Below are 24,441 nucleotides of genomic sequence, written 5' to 3'. Positions count from 1 at the left end.
GGCAGTGTATAAGGTATTTATTGTTGGGTAAGTTTGGCGCCGCTAGGAAGGTACATTGTGCTGCATATTGTTTTTAAAGGTTGTTTATTGTTTTAGCTTATGAGTTTCATGTATCCTTCTGGTGAACTTTTATTAACCATTTCTGTGCCGCATATTTAGAAAATGCAAATCTGATGTCTTTCTAATAAACCTTTTCTGCCTTTATCATAAAACCGAAATCCAAATGTTTACATTTACATGCTAATTGCAGTACATAGATGCTAAATATATAGGGTTCATTTAAAAAAATGTCCTTCCTTTGCATAATGAAATACTATTGAAATACTGCACCTTCCAAGCGCCGTAACTTTTGACATTTTTTGTCAATTTGGCTGCATGAGGGCTTATTTTATGTGAAATTGTCTGTAGATTTTATTTGTACTTTTTTGGTGTTCATAAAGTTTTTTGATTGTGATTTATAGAATTTTTTTGTGTGATGGATGATTTAAACATGTCAATTTGGCCAATTTTTTTAATTAAGCAGGCGAAACGCGTGGGGACCTCCTTAGCTCTCGGTGCCTAATTCTTACATCCATGCTACATAGGTAATTATGGTCTGATCTGCTGTACAGCAGCTTGATTTATACCACACTTGTGGATTTGACATTTACTTGATGATATTTTCTATTGCTGCTGTTACGTTTTTCCCTGATTACAGCTATTACTTATCATTCTATAGTCACGGGGGTCTACTGGTTTGTTCGAGCACTGTTAGTGCTTTTTAAATGTATGTGTTTTGATATTCACTGATAATAAAGCTTTCATAATTTATGATACATTATGGGCATCCCTGCTTTTTTTGTACAATTTGAATGCATCATCTGGATGCCGATAGGCCATTACTTTCAGACCCTACTCTACATATTTAATAAAACTATTTCCTGCATCTGTCGCTTCCCCGCTGAGTTCCGCCGGAGTTCACCTTCTTCTTCCCGGTTCTTGTAAGTGCGCGTCTTGCGACACAATTTACGATATTAAATCCTGTGCATTGTCCAAATCCGTCAGAGGAACATGTTGTCCGCACTGCACCGAGGAGGGATGGCCCATGCGCCCTGCATGGTGCACGTTTTCAATCTGGTTGTCAACAGGTTCATGAAGTGTTCCACCCATCTGCAAGACATTCTAAAAATGGCCAGGAAACTGTGCATGCACTTCAGCCATTCTTACAAAGCCAAGAACACCCTCCTTGATTTGCAGAAGCAGAAAGACCTCCCCCAACATAGGCTAATGTTTTCCAGTAGATAAAAAAGCAGTGTAGAGCAGCACCGTGAACATAGTCTTTTGGGTGCAGGTCTTCGAAGGGGTTCTGATACAAACCTCACTAAACTTGTAGCAAACGATGAAGCAGCACTCTGTAGTAAAGAAAATAAGGCTTTTATTCCACCATTGTTTGATGGTGGAATAAAAGCCTTATTTTCTTTACCACGGAGTGCTGCTTCATCGTTTGCTACATGCTGATATTTTCCAATGTTTCCACCCGTTGGAATTCCAGCCTCCATATGTTAGACCGTCTGTAAGAACAGAGAAAAGCCATTAATGATTTTTTGATGATGCAAGCGGACGGGAGTACTCCCCTGTGTAACTTTGATGTCAGCCACTGGCAGGTCATGTGTGACACCTGCTGTTTGAAGAAACCATGTTATTAGTCAGTCGCCAGAACTGCGGAATGAATAACGTCATTCCACGGCTTCATGTCCTGGAACTCATGCTGCAAAATCTATCTGGTCAGGGAGAAGTGGCGACTACATCTCATGGCCACATGAGTCCGGTGGGGGCTGAACCGGAGGAGAAAGAGGATGACATTGGAGCACAAGCAGAGTCTGGTAAAATCAGTGGTTTTTCCACTCAGATGACAATAGAGGAGGAGCAGGAGCATCCGGAGGAGGTAGAAGACGAGGCAGATGACCCAGAAGCACAGTGGCAGTATACAGTGGAGATGGAGGGCGGGAGTCCCTCAGAGTCACTTGCGCAGATGGCCCACAGCATGCTGCTTTTCCTAACTAATGACAGCCGAATAGTCAACATCCGGCATAGGGATGACTTTTGGCTCTCCACCCTCTTGGACCCTCGCTACCGTTCAAAAATGGGTGAATTTTTTCCAACTGCTGAGAGGGAGGAACAGCTGGTGTACTATAGAGAAATACTGAAAAGGCAGTTGGCCGCTGCCTTTGTGCGCCATTGTCCATCCGCTGTCAGGTCTGACAAGCGGATTCCTGGCAGTGATCACTCACGCACTGTTGCCACAGCTGCTCAGGCGAGATGGGGGGGGGGGGTAGGAGCAGTATAAGCTCCATCAGCAGCAGCCTAAGTCTGGAGTCCTTAATGAGCAATTTCCTTCACCGCCTAGTGAGGAGGGTAGCCGCCACCAGCAGCAGCAGGACATGAAGCAGACCCTGGTGGCCTACTTGGACAGCACTTTACCACCCCAGGTAGAAGATCTCCTTGACTACTGGTCAGCCAAACTTTATGCGTGGCCGCAACTTTCGGAGTTTGCAGTAGAGAAGCTGTCCTGCCCGGCCAGTAGTGTGGCATCAGAGCGGGTGTTCAGTGCGGCGGGGACCGTCGTTACCCCAAGGAGAACTTCCACACTCTGTCATTGTCCCGCTTTGTGGCCTCCTGCTACTGCCGCCACCTCCACACTCTGTGGCCTACCAGGTTGCTGCCACCTCCACACTCTATCGTTGTGCCACTCTGTGGCCTACCATGTTTCCGCCACCTCCATAATTTGTCATTGTGCCACTCTGCGGCCTACTCATGCTGCTGCCAACTGACCGCTGTCTCCCTGGAACACCCTGTGATTTCCATAATGCTGTTTTCACCCTCTACCACTCTATGACGTTGCCACTATGTTTGGATTTCCCCTTCATTTCATCTGTCAGATGGAATGAAAAGCCTCAGGATTGATAGTCAAAAGCCAATGGAGTGGAAACAGCACACAGAGGACATGCAAATATCCCATTTACTGGTCACATCTGTTTTGGATCAACTCCTATTTGTTTTTGGTTTTGGATTATTGACCAATTAAAAGCGGACACTGTCGGATGAAATGAAGGGCAAAATGATCAGTGACGTCTATGCAAAATTACTGCCGACACCCTCTCCACTCTCTTGGGGGGTTTCTACGTGTATTCACGTTTAATGATCTTCTGATGTCAGTGTAAAAAGAGTGCACTCTTTGATGTTATAGTGGAATCTTGGCCCTCAGCTCAGTCCTTTCGAGCTGGCACAGACGTTACCTTGTCAGGCTGTGTTCCCGCTTCACTTATTTGGTGAAGTTGACCTCTGTAAGTGCACATGTAAATGAAGAGTGAAGCGATTCTAAGAGCGGCGGCTGTCATGTGCGTGTCATACTAAAACACAGCATTGTTTGAAGACCAAACCACGCTCCCTATGCATATTTGAGCATGGCACAACATTCTTAAACACCCTACATGCTCTCTGCAGCCAGGAACTACATGTTTTTTAATGTGATTTGTCATCATTCGATTCAGGTCGAATCAAATTAAAAAAAAAAATTTGGCGAATCGGTTTCGAACCAAATTTCAATAAATTCACCCATCTCTAGTCAAAACAGTTCATTAATATGACATATGAATACCCAATATTGTGTTATTAAAAAGAACATTTTGTCCCCATGCAACTATAACTACAGAAAAATAAAAAAGTTATAGCTTGTAGAATCATTGATTAAAAAGAAAAATGGCCTGGGCATTAACATGGAAAACAGGTAAGGAGTGCAGGGGTTAAGGGGTGAAGAAACTGCTATAAAAATATAGCAGATTTTTTGCCCACATATGTACTATCATAATAGTTTAATTTATATTAGTAGCAAGTTTCCTAATGTCCATGGAACAAGGAAGAACAAATTAGTTATATTAATTATAATTTTGGCCCATGCATATTCCCATTGGCAGTGTATAAGGTATTTATTGTTGGGTAAGTTTGGCGCCGCTAGGAAGGTACATTGTGCTGCATATTGTTTTTAAAGGTTGTTTATTGTTTTAGCTTATGAGTTTCATGTATCCTTCTGGTGAACTTTTATTAACCATTTCTGTGCCGCATATTTAGAAAATGCAAATCTGATGTCTTTCTAATAAACCTTTTCTGCCTTTATCATAAAACCGAAATCCAAATGTTTACATTTACATGCTAATTGCAGTACATAGATGCTAAATATATAGGGTTCATTTAAAAAAATGTCCTTCCTTTGCATAATGAAATACTATTGAAATACTGCACCTTCCAAGCGCCGTAACTTTTGACATTTTTTGTCAATTTGGCTGCATGAGGGCTTATTTTATGTGAAATTGTCTGTAGATTTTATTTGTACTTTTTTGGTGTTCATAAAGTTTTTTGATTGTGATTTATAGAATTTTTTTGTGTGATGGATGATTTAAACATGTCAATTTGGCCAATTTTTTTAATTAAGCAGGCGAAACGCGTGGGGACCTCCTTAGCTCTCGGTGCCTAATTCTTACATCCATGCTACATAGGTAATTATGGTCTGATCTGCTGTACAGCAGCTTGATTTATACCACACTTGTGGATTTGACATTTACTTGATGATATTTTCTATTGCTGCTGTTACGTTTTTCCCTGATTACAGCTATTACTTATCATTCTATAGTCACGGGGGTCTACTGGTTTGTTCGAGCACTGTTAGTGCTTTTTAAATGTATGTGTTTTGATATTCACTGATAATAAAGCTTTCATAATTTATGATACATTATGGGCATCCCTGCTTTTTTTGTACAATTTGAATGCATCATCTGGATGCCGATAGGCCATTACTTTCAGACCCTACTCTACATATTTAATAAAACTATTTCCTGCATCTGTCGCTTCCCCGCTGAGTTCCGCCGGAGTTCACCTTCTTCTTCCCGGTTCTTGTAAGTGCGCGTCTTGCGACACAATTTACGATATTAAATCCTGTGCATTGTCCAAATCCGTCAGAGGAACATGTTGTCCGCACTGCACCGAGGAGGGATGGCCCATGCGCCCTGCATGGTGCACGTTTTCAATCTGGTTGTCAACAGGTTCATGAAGTGTTCCACCCATCTGCAAGACATTCTAAAAATGGCCAGGAAACTGTGCATGCACTTCAGCCATTCTTACAAAGCCAAGAACACCCTCCTTGATTTGCAGAAGCAGAAAGACCTCCCCCAACATAGGCTAATGTTTTCCAGTAGATAAAAAAGCAGTGTAGAGCAGCACCGTGAACATAGTCTTTTGGGTGCAGGTCTTCGAAGGGGTTCTGATACAAACCTCACTAAACTTGTAGCAAACGATGAAGCAGCACTCTGTAGTAAAGAAAATAAGGCTTTTATTCCACCATTGTTTGATGGTGGAATAAAAGCCTTATTTTCTTTACCACGGAGTGCTGCTTCATCGTTTGCTACATGCTGATATTTTCCAATGTTTCCACCCGTTGGAATTCCAGCCTCCATATGTTAGACCGTCTGTAAGAACAGAGAAAAGCCATTAATGATTTTTTGATGATGCAAGCGGACGGGAGTACTCCCCTGTGTAACTTTGATGTCAGCCACTGGCAGGTCATGTGTGACACCTGCTGTTTGAAGAAACCATGTTATTAGTCAGTCGCCAGAACTGCGGAATGAATAACGTCATTCCACGGCTTCATGTCCTGGAACTCATGCTGCAAAATCTATCTGGTCAGGGAGAAGTGGCGACTACATCTCATGGCCACATGAGTCCGGTGGGGGCTGAACCGGAGGAGAAAGAGGATGACATTGGAGCACAAGCAGAGTCTGGTAAAATCAGTGGTTTTTCCACTCAGATGACAATAGAGGAGGAGCAGGAGCATCCGGAGGAGGTAGAAGACGAGGCAGATGACCCAGAAGCACAGTGGCAGTATACAGTGGAGATGGAGGGCGGGAGTCCCTCAGAGTCACTTGCGCAGATGGCCCACAGCATGCTGCTTTTCCTAACTAATGACAGCCGAATAGTCAACATCCGGCATAGGGATGACTTTTGGCTCTCCACCCTCTTGGACCCTCGCTACCGTTCAAAAATGGGTGAATTTTTTCCAACTGCTGAGAGGGAGGAACAGCTGGTGTACTATAGAGAAATACTGAAAAGGCAGTTGGCCGCTGCCTTTGTGCGCCATTGTCCATCCGCTGTCAGGTCTGACAAGCGGATTCCTGGCAGTGATCACTCACGCACTGTTGCCACAGCTGCTCAGGCGAGATGGGGGGGGGGGGGTAGGAGCAGTATAAGCTCCATCAGCAGCAGCCTAAGTCTGGAGTCCTTAATGAGCAATTTCCTTCACCGCCTAGTGAGGAGGGTAGCCGCCACCAGCAGCAGCAGGACATGAAGCAGACCCTGGTGGCCTACTTGGACAGCACTTTACCACCCCAGGTAGAAGATCTCCTTGACTACTGGTCAGCCAAACTTTATGCGTGGCCGCAACTTTCGGAGTTTGCAGTAGAGAAGCTGTCCTGCCCGGCCAGTAGTGTGGCATCAGAGCGGGTGTTCAGTGCGGCGGGGACCGTCGTTACCCCAAGGAGAACTTCCACACTCTGTCATTGTCCCGCTTTGTGGCCTCCTGCTACTGCCGCCACCTCCACACTCTGTGGCCTACCAGGTTGCTGCCACCTCCACACTCTATCGTTGTGCCACTCTGTGGCCTACCATGTTTCCGCCACCTCCATAATTTGTCATTGTGCCACTCTGCGGCCTACTCATGCTGCTGCCAACTGACCGCTGTCTCCCTGGAACACCCTGTGATTTCCATAATGCTGTTTTCACCCTCTACCACTCTATGACGTTGCCACTATGTTTGGATTTCCCCTTCATTTCATCTGTCAGATGGAATGAAAAGCCTCAGGATTGATAGTCAAAAGCCAATGGAGTGGAAACAGCACACAGAGGACATGCAAATATCCCATTTACTGGTCACATCTGTTTTGGATCAACTCCTATTTGTTTTTGGTTTTGGATTATTGACCAATTAAAAGCGGACACTGTCGGATGAAATGAAGGGCAAAATGATCAGTGACGTCTATGCAAAATTACTGCCGACACCCTCTCCACTCTCTTGGGGGGTTTCTACGTGTATTCACGTTTAATGATCTTCTGATGTCAGTGTAAAAAGAGTGCACTCTTTGATGTTATAGTGGAATCTTGGCCCTCAGCTCAGTCCTTTCGAGCTGGCACAGACGTTACCTTGTCAGGCTGTGTTCCCGCTTCACTTATTTGGTGAAGTTGACCTCTGTAAGTGCACATGTAAATGAAGAGTGAAGCGATTCTAAGAGCGGCGGCTGTCATGTGCGTGTCATACTAAAACACAGCATTGTTTGAAGACCAAACCACGCTCCCTATGCATATTTGAGCATGGCACAACATTCTTAAACACCCTACATGCTCTCTGCAGCCAGGAACTACATGTTTTTTAATGTGATTTGTCATCATTCGATTCAGGTCGAATCAAATTAAAAAAAAAAATTTGGCGAATCGGTTTCGAACCAAATTTCAATAAATTCACCCATCTCTAGTCAAAACAGTTCATTAATATGACATATGAATACCCAATATTGTGTTATTAAAAAGAACATTTTGTCCCCATGCAACTATAACTACAGAAAAATAAAAAAGTTATAGCTTGTAGAATCATTGATTAAAAAGAAAAATGGCCTGGGCATTAACATGGAAAACAGGTAAGGAGTGCAGGGGTTAAGGGGTGAAGAAACTGCTATAAAAATATAGCAGATTTTTTGCCCACATATGTACTATCATAATAGTTTAATTTATATTAGTAGCAAGTTTCCTAATGTCCATGGAACAAGGAAGAACAAATTAGTTATATTAATTATAATTTTGGCCCATGCATATTCCCATTGGCAGTGTATAAGGTATTTATTGTTGGGTAAGTTTGGCGCCGCTAGGAAGGTACATTGTGCTGCATATTGTTTTTAAAGGTTGTTTATTGTTTTAGCTTATGAGTTTCATGTATCCTTCTGGTGAACTTTTATTAACCATTTCTGTGCCGCATATTTAGAAAATGCAAATCTGATGTCTTTCTAATAAACCTTTTCTGCCTTTATCATAAAACCGAAATCCAAATGTTTACATTTACATGCTAATTGCAGTACATAGATGCTAAATATATAGGGTTCATTTAAAAAAATGTCCTTCCTTTGCATAATGAAATACTATTGAAATACTGCACCTTCCAAGCGCCGTAACTTTTGACATTTTTTGTCAATTTGGCTGCATGAGGGCTTATTTTATGTGAAATTGTCTGTAGATTTTATTTGTACTTTTTTGGTGTTCATAAAGTTTTTTGATTGTGATTTATAGAATTTTTTTGTGTGATGGATGATTTAAACATGTCAATTTGGCCAATTTTTTTAATTAAGCAGGCGAAACGCGTGGGGACTTCCTTAGCTCTCGGTGCCTAATTCTTACATCCATGCTACATAGGTAATTATGGTCTGATCTGCTGTACAGCAGCTTGATTTATACCACACTTGTGGATTTGACATTTACTTGATGATATTTTCTATTGCTGCTGTTACGTTTTTCCCTGATTACAGCTATTACTTATCATTCTATAGTCACGGGGGTCTACTGGTTTGTTCGAGCACTGTTAGTGCTTTTTAAATGTATGTGTTTTGATATTCACTGGTAATAAAGCTTTCATAATTTATGATACATTATGGGCATCCCTGCTTTTTTGTACAATTTGAATGCATCATCTGGATGCCGATAGGCCATTACTTTCAGACCCTACTCTACATATTTAATAAAACTATTTCCTGCATCTGTCGCTTCCCCGCTGAGTTCCGCCGGAGTTCACCTTCTTCTTCCCGGTTCTTGTAAGTGCGCGTCTTGCGACACAATTTACGATATTAAATCCTGTGCATTGTCCAAATCCGTCAGATCGACCGACGGCCCGTCCTCCCCCCCCCCCCCGGTTTGTGTTGCGTGAAAGTTGGCGCCGATGCGCCAAAATCCGATCATGTGCGCCAAAAACCCCTGTTAAAAGCTCCTCTAATCGGAAATCACTGGGAAACCCGACGAAAATGCACTCCGCGGACCCTTAGTAAATGAGCCCCAATGTCTTTCATGAATGGGTTAGATGTGGAAAAAATATATTGCTCCTCCCACCAAGCCACAAACAAAATAGCTAATGAAGGTGAGAATTTGGAACCCATCGGGACACCGCACGTTTGCAGAAAAAATTCTCCATTGAACATAAAAAAACTATTCTTCAATAGATATTCTATGGCAGGTATCACAAACATTTGAAGATTGGTATTGTATTGACTAAATTTGTGCAAATGGAATTGCACAGCATTAATGGTTGCGTAGTGTGGAATACATGAATATAGATAAATGACATAACATGATAAGAATCTTTCCATACAAAATCTTCAAACACCCTCAAAACTTCGGAAACGTCTTTAAGGAAGCCAGGTGTCCGAAGGACTAAGGGCTGTAAGTGGGCATCAACCCAGGCACTGAGCCTCTCGTTGAGGGACCCAATGCCTGAAATGATTGGGCGGAGAGGGGGCGGGAAGACATCCTTATGTGTCTTGGGTAGACCATGAAAAATGGGCATGCAAGGGTTGTCTACTAGCATCTATTTAGATGTCTTTTCATCCAACACACCCAAAGCTGAGCCCTCCGCAATGGTGTGGCATAGTAAACCTTTAATGTAACAGGTGGGGTCGTCTGCGAGTTTACGGTATGTTTTTGAATCATTTAGGATTTTAAATGATAATAAAATGTAGATATTGATATCAAAAACCACACCCCCTGTCCGATTTGCGGATAACTATGTTCTTGTTTTTTTTAAGTGTATCCAAGGCTTTAAATTGTTTAGGAGTAAGATTTCTGTATAAGTTATTATTGAGGGAGATGTTATTATTTAATTCATGTAACTCTTTTTCAACTAACATTTGAAACAAATCAAGAGCTGGCACTCTGGATTTAAGGGGATAGAATGCAACATTAGACATTGCATAGTTTACATTAGAATTACACGTAGACGGACCCTCAGTGTCATACAAATCATAAAGTGCCAACAGTGCGTTCTGCTCCATGAACGATAAGCCAGTAAACTCATTGGGGCACATTTACTAAGGGTCCGAATCGCTTTTTTCCACCGGGTTTCCCGAATTTTTCCGATTTGCTCCAAATTGCCCCGGGATTTTGGCGCACGCGATCAGATTGTGGCGCATCGGAGCCGGCTTTCACGCAAAAGAAATCAGGTGGCATGGCTGTCGGTAGAGCCGACGGATTTAAAAAAAAATTTGTGTCGCATAAATAGCACTCACATACACTGAGACGAAGAAGGTGAATTACTGCGGACTTCAGCACAGCAGTGACACCTAGTGGACGACCTTAGTGAATCCCGGCAGAACCCGAATCAGCGCCGGAGAACGCGCTGCTGGATCGTGACTGGACCGGGTAAGTAAATCTGCCCCATTAATTTGTGTCTCTTTTGGGGGAATCCATCCATGACAGATACCTCTGAAAATATCTACTGCTAAGTTTAGGGGGTTATGTGTAGAAACTGGAAAACCCCTTTAAGGATGTTCTGAATTAATTGTATGATTACTATATACTCGAGTTCAAGCCGAATTTTTCAGCACAATTTTTGTGCTGACAAAGTCTTACTCGGCTTATACTCGGGTATTAAAAAAAAAAAGAAACTGAGTACTAACCTTTCCGACGCCCCTGTTAGGTCCTCTGCCTACTTCATGTGCGCCAGTGACAGGTCGGTTCGCACGGCAACTGACATCATAGTGTGTGCGGCGCTGGTGCACATGCAGCAAAAATAGGACCTGCCCAGGGCAGCGGAAAGGTGAGATTATTTTTTTATGTGGTGGGAAAACTGAGGGCTGGCTAGCTATATACTACATAAGGCTGGATGGCTGTATACTACTGGGGGCTGGCTATATTCTCCAGGGGGCTGGCTATATGCTGCATAGGACTTTATACTACATGGGGCTGCCAATATTTTACAGTGGGCTAGCTATATCCTACAGGGGGCTGGCTATATACTACAGCGGGCTGGCTGGCTATATATTACAAAGGGCTGCCTGGCTGTATACTACAGGGGATGGTTATGTACTACAGGGGAATAACTGGCTATATACTACAGGGGTCTGGCTGGCTATATACTACAAGAGACTAGCTCACTATATACTACAGTTATATACAACTGGGGGCTATATACACTGTGACACTTGCACCAGACGTCTAACCAGCCACAAGAGGAGGAAGTTGATTCATGCAGCAGGGAACAAGTAAAGGTAAGCAAAGTTTTATTATTTTACTGGGAACTGTATACAGTTACTGCTGCAGGGGGCTATATATAGTTAATGCTGGGGGTTTTATATAAATAATGCTGGGGGGTGTATAGGTAATGCTGGGGAAGATGTATATAAATAGTGTTGGGAGGCTGTATATAGTTAATGCTGGGATGCTGTATGTAGATAACGCTGGGATGGCTATATCTTGGCGGACTGTATATAGATTATTCTGGAAGGGCGGTATATATATATATAATGCTGGGGGGCTGTACATAGTTAATGCTGGGGGGGGTGCTGTAAATTTTTAATGTGGGGAGGGGCTTTATATAGTTCATTCTGGAGGGTTGTATATAGGTAATGGTTGGGAAGGGCTGTATGTAGCTGCAGTGTGTAGGTTTCAGATCCCCTAGGGTACTTAAACCCTAGGTTGTCTGATTGATCCTACTATATACTGCCATACTACAGTATATGGGGATTTTTGCACATCGTCTATTACAATGTGCAAATCGTGCAAGTCTTTGTGTGACCCGAGGCTGTCATGGCAATGGATCACAGCTAGAAATGGGCAAATTTTTCAAAATTTGATACGACCAAGTTTGCCGAATTGTTCGAAAAAATTTGATTCGACCCGAATCAGATCATGTCGAATCACGTTACAAAACAGGTATTTCCTGGCTGCAGAGAGTCTGTAGGGTGTTGTAGAACGTTGTGTTGTGCTCAAATATGCATAGGGAGCATGGTTTGGACTGCAAACAATGCAGTGTTTTAGTGTGACACGCACATGACAGCCGTGGCTCTTAGAATCGCTTCACTCTTCAATCCCATGAGCACTTACAGAGGCAAACTTCACCAAATAAGCGAAATGGGAAACGCAGCCCGACAAGGTAACGTCTGTGCCAGCTCGACAGGACTGAGCAAAGGGCCCACTATAGCATCAAAGAGTGCACCGTTTTTACACTGACATCAGATGATTCCATAGATGATGACAGAACCTGTTCTGTTAAAAGCGGATACATGTAGAAAAACCATAAAAGAGTGGAGAGGATGTTGGCAGTAATTTGCACTGACGTCACTGATCATTTTGCCCTTCTTTTCATCCGTCAGTTGGTAACAGTATGAGGTCAGAGAGTGTCACAATGACAAATTCTGGAGCTGGCAGCAACATGGTAGGCCAAATATTGGCACAAAGGCAAATTCTGGAGGTCGCAGCAGCATGAGGACAGACAGACACAATGACAAATTCTAGAGGTGGCAGCAACATGGTAGGCCACATATCGGCACAATGAATAAGTGTGGAAGTGGCAGCAGCAGCATGAGTTCAGAGAGTGGTACAATGACAAATTCTGGAGGTGGCAGCAGCAGCATAAGGTCAGAGAGTGGCACAATGACAAATTGTGGAGCTGGCAGCAACATGATAGGTCACAGAGTGGCACAATGACAGGTTGTGGTGGTGCCAGCAGCAGCAGGAAGTCAAGTGGCACAATGACAATGAGTGTGATGGTGGGTGAGAATTCCAGTCCCTGATAAAGATGGTGGGAGGCAGATGGAGCAACTGGCAGCAGATGTGTGACATCAGGTGGTTGGCAGCATCAGAATAGTGGCTGAGGCAGGTAGTTAGAATCCAGACTCATTTCTCAACGTTTGGGAGAGGCGTCATGGCTGATCTAATCTGATGCAATAGGCATTGATGTGTTGAAATCCTGGCCGATCCTCGGCTGATTCATCTTGACAAAGGTCAGTCACTCCACGTTACAGGTGGAGACAAGCAGGTTCTCCTTGGGACAATGATGGCCCCTGCCGCACTGAACACCCGCTCGGATGCTACTACTGACCGGGCAGGACAGCTTCTCTACTGCAAACTCCGCAAGATGCAGCCAAACATCAAGATTGACTGCCCAGTAGTCCAGTGGATCCTCTACCTGAGGTGGTAGTGTGCTGTCCAAGTAGGCCACCCTGCTGGTGCAGGGTCTGCTCCATGTCCTGCTGCTGGTGGTGGCTACCCTCCACACTAGTTTGGTGAAGGAAGCTGCTCATTAAGGACTCCAGACTTAAGCTGCTGATGATGGAGCTGCTACTACTCCTACCACCCCCCCCATCTCCCCACAGCAGCCGTGGCAGTAGTATGTGAGCAATCATTGCCAGGAATCTCCTTGTCAGATCTGACAAAGGATGGACATTGGCGCACATAGGCAGCGGCCAACTGTCTTGACAGTATTTCTCTATAGTAAGATAGTTTGTTCCTCCCTCTCGGCAGCTGGAAAAAAGGCACCCAATTTGGACCGCTAGCGAGGGTCCAAGAGGGTGGAGAGCCAAAAGTCATCACTATGCCGGATGTTGAGTATTCAGCTGTCATTAGTTAGGCAAAGCAGCATGCTGCGGGCAATCTGCGCAAGTGACTCTGAGGGACTCCCGCCCTCTGTAGAAAAACAAATAATTTCACCAGACTCTGCTTGTGCTCCAACGTCCTCCTCCTCCTCCAGTTCAGCCCCCAATGAACTCATGTGGCCATGAGATGTAGTCGCACATCTCAAGTGCCTTGACCAGACAGATTTTGCAGCATGAGTTCCAGGACGTGAAGCAGTGGAATGACGTTTTTCATCCCGCAGTCCTGGCGACTGACTAATAATGTGGCCTCTTCAAAGGGCCTGAGCAAACGGCAGGTGTCACGCATGAGCTGCCAGTGGCTGACATCAAAGTTACACAGGGCAGTACTCCTGTCCGCTTGCATCATCAAAAAATCATTAATAGCTTTTCTCTGTTCATACAGGCGGTCTAACACATGGAGGCTGGACTTTCAACAGGTGGAAACATCACATATCAGACTATGTTGGGGGAGGCCGTTCTGCCGGTGCAACTCGAGGAGGGTGTGCTTGGCTTTGAAAGAATGGCTGAAGTGCATGCACAGTTTCCTGGCCGTTTTTAGAATGTCTTGCAGATGGGTGGAACACTTCAGGAACCTGTTGACAACCAGATTGAAGATGTGCACCATGCAGGGCGCATGGACCATCCCTCCTCGGTGAGGTGCGTACACCAAGTTCCTCCCATTGTCTGTCACCATGGTTCTGATTTGCAGTTTTCGCAGAGAAAGCCACACATTGATTTCTTCTTGCATGACGCGGAGCAGTTCCTCCCCTGTGTGACTTCCTTCTCCCAGGCAAACCAGGTGTAGAACTACGTGACACCGCTGTGCCCTGCACATGTGGTATGATGGAGCAACACTTAGACTTGTGGAGGCTGAGGTGGTGGTGGAGAAGGAGGAGGAGGCGGACATTGGCGCAGGAGCAGCAGTTTGACAATGTGGAGGAGAAAGCAGCGTCTCCTATTGTTGGTGTGGCTGGGTGGGAAGCACATTCACCCGGTGGGCCGTAAAGGGCATGTACTGGCCCTGACCGTAGTTACAGCTCCACACTTCCACGCTGCCATGCACCTTGGAAGAAACCAATAAACTCAAGGACTGACCCACCTTCTGTTCTACATATTTGTGAATGGCTGGCACTGCCTTTTTGGAAAAGAAATTTTGGCTTGAAACTCTCCACCTAGGTTCAGCACAAGCCATTAGTTCTCTGAAGGGTGCAGAGTCCACGACTTGGAAAGGGAGGGATTGCAGTACAAACAACTTGGACAGGAGCACGGTCAGCTTCTGCACCTTAGGATGGCTGGATGCATACAGTTGTCTTTTTGTAATCGCTTCTTTCAATGACTGCTGGCGCCATGCGTAGCAAGGAGCAGGAGCATCTGGATCGGGATTTATGTCAAAGACAAACAGCTCCCTTCGGCAGAGGTGGTGGAGCCTTGACTGGCTAAAATAGCATGTGTGCCACTAGGTGCTGCTACTGTTTTTCCCAGGCCATGACATGGTGACGCTGCATGTGTTGACGCAGGGCTGTGGTGCCAACGTTAGCTCCCTGGCCACGCTTCACTTTCTGTCCGCAGATTCTACATATACACATGTTCAGCTCCTCTGGTGTCTTAGTGCCAACACTCTGCACGGAGTGACTACTAACAACGCTGCCTTGCTGAGCCCCTATGCCACTGCTTACTTGGACCTGCAAAGAGGGTTCTGTACCCCACTGCCATTTGGCTCCCATCCTCACACTGCTGCCACCCTGCTGACTCACGGCCACATTAGTGACTTGCTGCCTGCTTCACTGCCTGTTGCGAAAGCTGGCACCCTCTTCTCCCGACGATGATGATGAAGCCCTTGCTTCACCAGGCTCTCAAGTGCGATTGGCTACATCATCATCAATTTGTGTTTCCCTGTTTCTGCTATTCTTTTAAACGGTCTCAGTATTCACAGTCTGACCACTTGCAATTGCAACAAAACCTCCCGTGCCACTCTCCACATCTCTACTTTCCAGCCTACAGCACAAAGCAGCGGATGTCTGCTTCACCTCTTCACTGCCAATCAACTGCTCACTGTCCTCAAAGACTTCGTTATCACTGTATAGTGGCTCAGACCACCCAGTAGATCTCTGGCTGAGAGAAATGAACAGGAAAGAGGCTGGTTGAGGACAGGTGAGGGCCGCTGACCCGCTCCTGGGTCATGCCAACTAGGTGTTGTTTCTGTCGAACCCACGGACTCCTGGCTGGGGTTGTAAGATGTTATTCGGGAGGAAGTCGAGTCACCCCTTGTGCGACATCCCCTTACTGAGCTCTGACATCTGCCTGCTCCACCTACTACCTTTCTGTCTGACATAGTGGTCAATCAACTACAAGGATTTTACACATATTTCTTGCAATAAACTTTAGCAACAAAAAACTATTGAAATTTGCGGTATACAGATACCCCAAAATGCACACCCTGGGATTGGAGCAAAAATCACCACAGAAACTAAGTGGATTTAACACAGATTTCTTCCTATTCCCTTCAGCAACAAAAAATCTGCAATTTGGGGTATACAGATCCCCCAAAATGGACAACCTGGGATAAGAGCAGAAATCCCTACAGAAACTATGTGGATTTTACACAGATTTCTTCCTATTCACTTCAACAACAAAAAAAGAACTGCAATTTGGGATATACAGATCCCCAAAAACGGATACCCTGGAATTGGAGCAGAAATCACTACTTAAAATATGTGGATTTTACACAGATTTCTTCCTATTCACTTCAGCAACAAAAAAAATGCAATTTGGGGTACACAGATCCCCCAAAACGGATATCCTGGGATAGGAGCAGAAATCACTAAAGAAACTATGTGGATTTTACACAGATTTCTTCCTATTCACTTCAGCAACAAAATAAATAGAATTTGGGGTATACAAATCACCTAAAACGACACCCTGGGATTGGAGCAGAAACCACTAGAGCACAGTACAGTATAAGCAGCTAGACGCTACAGACAGCACATGCAGTGTGAAATGCTGAGATTGGAAATGGCCATCTGTTTTTATGTGGCATCACATAAGCCTGCCGGTCGCTGATTGGCTTACAGGTCTGCACATGTCATGGAGGGTGTTCCTTTTTTCTTCCCACAGTTCCCACAAATCACTGTAAACTTCGGATTTGTGACAAAACGAATTTTCCATGAAATTTGGACCGAATTCCACTTTGTTAGAATCGATTCGTCCATCTCTGATCACAGCTCCCCAATGACGTCACAGGGAGTGACGATTAGAGCTAAGTTGGTGGCCCCACATGCTGCTGGCTCGTAAATGCTCATTGATGAAAAAAAAAGAAAAATGGCCTGGGCATTAACATGGAAAACAGGTATGGAGTGCAGGGGTTAAGGGGTGAAGAACCTTTAGCAAAATATAGCAGATTTTTTGCCCACAAATGTACTCATAATAGTTTAATTTATATTAGTAGCAAGTTTCCCAATGTCCATGGAACAAGGAAGAACAAATTAGTTATATTAATTATAATTTTGGCCCATGCATATTCCCATTGGCAGTGTATAAGGTATTTATTGTTGGGTATGTTTGGCGCCGCTAGGAAGGTACATTGTGCTGTATATTGTTTTTAAAGGTTGTTTATTGTTTATTGTTTTAGCTTATGAGTTTCATGTATCCTTCTGGTGAACTTTTATTAACCATTCCTGTGCCGCATATTTAGAAAATGCAAATCTGATGTCTTTCTTTCTAAAAAAAACTTTTTGGCCTTTATCATGAAACTGAAATACAAATGTTTTAATTTACATGCTAATTACAATACATAGATGCCAAATATATAGGGTTCATTTTAAAAAATGTCCTTCCTTTGCATAATGAAATACTTAGGGGTACAAAGATGTTTTGCATCGCCAACTTCGAAGCGCCATAACTTTTGAAATTCTTTGTCAATTTGGCTTCATGATGGCTTATTTTATGTGAAATTGTCTATAGATTTTATTTGTACTTATTGGGGTTCATAAAGTTTTTTGATTTTTTTTAATTAGTTTTTTTAAATACCGACAAGTATTATAGTTCTGTATCGTCCGGCCTGGCATAATACATAGTTAACTCAAGCTGCCCTGGGGTTCTACATCGTGACACTGTCGCCACCCAGCAATCACTGCTGCAGGGGGCTGATGAGTTGAACACCTGGTATCTGAGCTTTTCCAATTCTGGGTGATAGTGCCGGTGTTATGATGTCCTGTTTTTTTTTGGATGTGTCGCCTTCGAAAGGGATTGCATGAAAAGAAGTACCTGTAATGACTACTGTACAAAGTAGATATGGGGGTCATTAAGGAGGAATCTTTAGTGCTGTTGAAAAACCTGTTTGGGTTAAGGAAAGAGAGAGAAATCTAAAATATCTGTTATGCTAGGGAGTTTTGTGTAGAAACGGGAAAATCCAGGATGTTCTGAATTGATTGTATGATTACTTTATATTATCGAGTTGAAGCCGAGTTTTTCAGCACCATTTTTGTGCTGACAAATCCCTACTCGGCTTATACACGGGTATAAAAAAAATTAAAACAATGCTGGTGGGTTATATACAGTTAATGCTGAGGTGGCTGTAAATAGTTAATGCTGGGGGCTGTATATAGTGAATACTGTTAGCTGTATATAGTGATTGTGGGGGGCTGTATATAGTTTATGCAGGGGCTGTATATAGTTATCATTCGGGGGCTGTATATAGTTATTGCTGGGGCATGTATATAATGATTACTGGGGGCCGTATATAGTGATTAATGGGGCTGTATATAGTGATTTCTGGGGGGCTGTATATAGTTATTGCTAGGAGGCTGTATATAGTTATTGTTAGGGAGCTGTATATAGTTATTGTTAGAGGGCTGTATATAGTTATTATAGGGGGCTGTATATATTGATTACTTGAAGCTGTATATAGTGATTACTAGGGGGCTGTATATATTGATTAATGGGGGGCTGTATATAGTTATTGCTGGGGGCTGTATACAGTGATTACTGTTGGCTGTATATAGTGATTACTATGGACTGTATATAGTTATTGCTAGGAGGCTGTATATATTTATTGCTGGTGGGCTGTATATAGTTATTGCTAGGGGGATGTATATAGCTATTGTTAGGGGCCTGTATATAGTGATTACTGGGGGCTGTATATAGATATTGTTAGGAGGCTGTATATATTTATTGCTGGAAGCTGTGTATTATGTCAATTGGTTAGCAATGTCCCATGCTAACTAGACTATGCTCCCCACGTTTATCAAATATATGTTCCCATAATGAAACCATTCTGTGCCCCTATACAGTATACATTAAAAATTACATTGCATTACATCCCTTAATAATTTACACTATATACATAGTGTTCTCCTAAACGGTCTCAGTATTCACAGTCTGACCACTTGCAATTGCAACAAAACCTCCCGTGCCACTCTCCACATATCTACTTTCCAGCCTACAGCACAAAGCAGCGGATGTCTGCTTCACCTCTTCACTGCCAATCAACTGCTCACTGTCCTCAAAGACTTCGTTATCACTGTATAGTGGCTCAGACCACCCAGTAGATCTCTGGCTGAGAGAAATGAACAGGAAAGAGGCTGGTTGAGGACAGATGAGGGCCGCTGACCCGCTCCTGGGTCATGCCAACTAGGTGTTGTTTCTGTCGAACCCACGGACTCCTGGCTGGGGTTGTAAGATGTTATTCGGGAGGAAGTCGAGTCACCCCTTGTGCGACATCCCCTTACTGAGCTCTGACATCTGCCTGCTCCACCTACTACCTTTCTGTCTGACATAGTGGTCAATCAACTACAAGGATTTTACACATATTTCTTGCAATAAACTTTAGCAACAAAAAACTATTGAAATTTGCGGTATACAGATACCCCAAAATGCACACCCTGGGATTGGAGCAAAAATCACCACATAAACTAAGTGGATTTAACACAGATTTCTTCCTATTCCCTTCAGCAACAAAAAAACTGCAATTTGGGGTATACAGATCCCCCAAAATGGACAACCTGGGATAAGAGCAGAAATCCCTACAGAAACTATGTGGATTTTACACAGATTTCTTCCTATTCACTTCAACAAAAAAAAAATAGAATTTGGGGTATACAGATCCCCCAAACGCACAAGAGCAGAACTCACTACAGAAACTATGTGGATTTTACACAGATTTCTTCCTATTCACTTCAGCAATAAAAAAGAACTGCAATTTGGGATATACAGATCCCCCAAAACGGATACCCTGGAATTGGAGCAGAAATCACTACTTAAAATATGTGGATTTTACACAGATTTCTTCCTATTCACTTCAGCAACAAAAAAAATGCAATTTGGGGTATACAGATCCCCCAAAACGGATATCCTGGGATAGGAGCAGAAATCACTAAAGAAACTATGTGGATTTTACACAGATTTCTTCCTATTCACTTCAGCAACAAAATAAATAGAATTTGGGGTATACAAATCACCTAAAACGACACCCTGGGATTGGAGCAGAAACCACTAGAGCACAGTACAGTATAAGCAGCTAGACGCTACAGACAGCACATGCAGTGTGAAATGCTGAGATTGGAAATGGCCATCTGTTTTTATGTGGCATCACATAAGCCTCCCGGTCGCTGATTGGCTTACAGGTCTGCACATGTCATGGAGGGTGTTCCTTTTTTCTTCCCACAGTTCCCACAAATCACTGTAAACTTCGGATTTGTGACAAAACGAATTTTCCATGAAATTTGGACCAAATTCCACTTTGTTAGAATCGATTCGTCCATCTCTGATCACAGCTCCCCAATGACGTCACAGGGAGTGACGATTAGAGCTAAGTTGGTGGCCCCACATGCTGCTGGCTCGTAAATGCTCATTGATGAAAAAAAAAGAAAAATGGCCTGGGCATTAACATGGAAAACAGGTATGGAGTGCAGGGGTTAAGGGGTGAAGAACCTTTAGCAAAATATAGCAGATTTTTTGCCCACAAATGTACTCATAATAGTTTAATTTATATTAGTAGCAAGTTTCCCAATGTCCATGGAACAAGGAAGAACAAATTAGTTATATTAATTATAATTTTGGCCCATGCATATTCCCATTGGCAGTGTATAAGGTATTTATTGTTGGGTATGTTTGGCGCCGCTAGGAAGGTACATTGTGCTGTATATTGTTTTTAAAGGTTGTTTATTGTTTATTGTTTTAGCTTATGAGTTTCATGTATCCTTCTGGTGAACTTTTATTAACCATTCCTGTGCCGCATATTTAGAAAATGCAAATCTGATGTCTTTCTTTCTAAAAAAACTTTTTGGCCTTTATCATGAAACTGAAATACAAATGTTTTAATTTACATGCTAATTACAATACATAGATGCCAAATATATAGGGTTCATTTTAAAAAATGTCCTTCCTTTGCATAATGAAATACTTAGGGGTACAAAGATGTTTTGCATCGGCAACTTCGAAGCGCCATAACTTTTGAAATTCTTTGTCAATTTGGCTTCATGATGGCTTATTTTATGTGAAATTGTCTATAGATTTTATTTGTACTTATTGGGGTTCATAAAGTTTTTTGATTTTTTTTAATTAGTTTTTTTAAATACCGACAAGTATTATAGTTCTGTATCGTCCGGCCTGGCATAATACATAGTTAACACAAGCTGCCCTGGGGTTCTACATCGTGACACTGTCGCCACCCAGCAATCACTGCTGCAGGGGGCTGATGAGTTGAACACCTGGTATCTGAGCTTTTCCGATTCTGGGTGATAGTGCCGGTGTTATGATGTCCTGTTTTTTTTTGGATGTGTCGCCTTCGAAAGGGATTGCATGAAAAGAAGTACCTGTAATGACCACTGTACAAAGTAGATATGGGGGTCATTAAGGAGGAATCTTTAGTGCTGTTGAAAAACCTGTTTGGGTTAAGGAAAGAGGGAGAAATCTAAAATATCTGTTATGCTAGGGAGTTTTGTGTAGAAATGGGAAAATCCAGGATGTTCTGAATTGATTGTATGATTACTTTATATTATCGAGTTGAAGCCGAGTTTTTCAGCACAATTTTTGTGCTGACAAATCCCTACTCGGCTTATACACGGGTATAAAAAAAATGAAAACAATGCTGGTGGGTTATATACAGTTAATGCTGAGGTGGCTGTAAATAGTTAATGCTGGGGGCTGTATATAGTGAATACTGTTAGCTGTATATAGTGATTGTGGGGGGCTGTATATAGTTTATGCAGGGGCTGTATATAGTTATCATTCGGGGGCTGTATATAGTTATTGCTGGGGCATGTAAATAATGATTACTGGGGGCCGTATATAGTGATTAATGGGGCTGTATATAGTGATTTCTGGGGGGCTGTATATAGTTATTGCTAGGAGGCTGTATATAGTTATTGTTAGGGAGCTGTATATAGTTATTGTTAGAGGGCTGTATATAGTTATTATAGGGGGCTGTATATATTGATTACTTGAAGCTGTATATAGTGATTACTAGGGGGCTGTATATATTGATTAATGGGGGGCTGTATATAGTTATTGCTGGGGGCTGTATACAGTGATTACTGGTGGCTGTATATAGTGATTACTATGGACTGTATATAGTTATTGCTAGGAGGCTGTATATATTTATTGCTGGGGGGCTGTATATAGTTATTGCTAGGGGGATGTATATAGCTATTGTTAGGGGCCTGTATATAGTGATTACTGGGGGCTGTATATAGATATTGTTAGGAGGCTGTATATATTTATTGCTGGAAGCTGTGTATTATGTCACTTGGTTAGCAATGTCCCATGCTAACTAGACTATGCTCCCCACGTTTATCAAATATATGTTCCCATAATGAAACCATTCTGTGCCCCTATACAGTATACATTAAAAATTACATTGCATTACATCCCTTAATAATTTACACTATAGACATAGCCTCTAAATAAATAATACTATACCCTTATTACATTATACACAGTGCTGCCAAATTAAATTTCCCAAATGTGCCCCAATTATTATACATATAATCCAGTCCAAATTATTGATTTGCATACAGTACCCCTTAAATGCTATGGGTGCAGTCACACAGTGCATCCAGGGGCAAGGCTCTGACACGTGTTTCCAGGACGTACTATTGGCTGGCTTCCATCCATGAAATGTAACCTATATAAATTTGGCAAAAATTGAAGACAGGGAAGCAGCACTCCGTGAAAAATTCAGTGTTTTATTTCGCCAGTGGGCAGATGCAACGTTTCAGGTGTCTCTATGCAGCCATTTTCAAGCATAATTAGTGGTAGTACAAGGCGGTTTATATCCCCCACAGGATGTGACATCATCAAGCAGTTTACAATGGATGTAGCAATATACAACATAAAATCATATTAAATAGTATTGAATAGTGGTGATAAAGTGTTACAGTGTTACAATGAATCAAAAGTGAAATACATAATTAAAATATTTACATTGTTGCCATCAGACAATCAGCCCGAGGCTCCGTCAGGCCTGAATAGGTGAACCAATAGCGCATGTCTTGCCAGTTGCCTAGGTAACCAGGACAACAACTGATACAGCTTAAAGAAGGAAGAACATTAAAATAGCGGCACACATAGCTCCAAAACCCACACATCAAGACTCGGGGAATACCTTAGTCCGGGTCACATGAGGCTCCCAGGGGGGACTAGCTGGGATGGCGCGATCGCGTTGCGGAGTGCCTGGAAGGTACCCGCCGCGGTCGATCATGTCACTCAGCAACGTCACTCACACAGGGACGCCTCTACTCTCGCGAGAGTGTCCAGACTGGGCAGCGGCCATCTTGGAAATGGGAAAACAGGAGCGAGTGCCAGTACACAGGTAAGTGAGAAAGAAAGCTGAAAACAAGGACACCGGGGTACAACCGATCATATAAGGAAAACATTGGTGGTGGTAGAAAGCTGCCAGTAACGGCAGATCTGTATTTTTCGAGCCACTTAAACCAGCGGTGAGAGGAAGAGGAACACCTGAACAGATGCCCTTCGGTATCTTGTATAGTACACTGCTCGGCTGTATAAGGATTGGTCATATGCGCAGGTTTCATGGTATATAGAAATTGCGAAATTGAAATTTGCGCCGTATAAGACCGTATAAATGTGACGTTTTTCATCCATATGCAGCACGTATTTAACTCATAGTTATCTGTCCCCATAGACTTTTAAGGGCATACAGAACTGAAATACCGGAGAAAATAGGACACGCTCTATATTTGTAAACATAAAATTAAATGAATGTGGCCCTATGTAAAATGTAAAAAAACGGTGCGGGATGGGTAGAATATGGACTTTTTCATATGTCCGTGTGAATGCAGCCTTAATCTGGCCCAGGGGATATCTTTTTATTTTGCCCAACTTCATCCCGCATGCTTGATTAGGTCCTGGGCTTTGAGTGTTTTTCAATTATATACAAGTGGTCATATAGATGGGAAAGACAGTAACAGACAGAGAGAAGTCCCATTTCCTTAAATGTATAGTCATTCTTACCTGTAATGCTTGGAGTTAGAAAAAGCAGAGATCCTGCTCATTAATGAGGGAGCGTAATTTATCAATCACAGCCCCAGGCGACTCTTCACCACACAGACACAGCCAGAAGTTATGCAAATTCATGGCTTTGTGTAGGAAGTAAAAGCTTACGTGCATTGCACTATAAAGCCTGTTATTTTATGGTATTGGGATTTTTCCAAATCACCTGAAAAGAAGGAACACATTCTTTCATCTTAATTTCATGCCAGAAATGTATCAAATCAATGAACTTTATTCATACATAAGT

General features: G+C 42.9%; 1 long non-coding RNA gene across 1 annotated transcript in view; it reads right to left on the bottom strand.

Moving 5' to 3' along the window:
* LOC140066091 (uncharacterized) overlaps positions 1 to 23,577 on the bottom strand; it is a 62,636-nt gene extending 39,059 nt beyond the window's left edge. The window contains exon 1 of the long non-coding RNA XR_011848109.1: positions 23,287 to 23,577. This is a non-coding gene — a long non-coding RNA (uncharacterized lncRNA). The remainder of the gene's footprint in view (positions 1 to 23,286) is intronic.
* Positions 23,578 to 24,441: the final 864 nt, after the last annotated feature.

This window comes from Engystomops pustulosus, chromosome 6 (assembly GCF_040894005.1).
Source record: "Engystomops pustulosus chromosome 6, aEngPut4.maternal, whole genome shotgun sequence".
NCBI lineage: Eukaryota > Metazoa > Chordata > Amphibia > Anura > Leptodactylidae > Engystomops > Engystomops pustulosus.
Note: the sequence above shows the minus strand (reverse complement) of the source record. Positions and strands in the feature narration are given on the sequence as shown.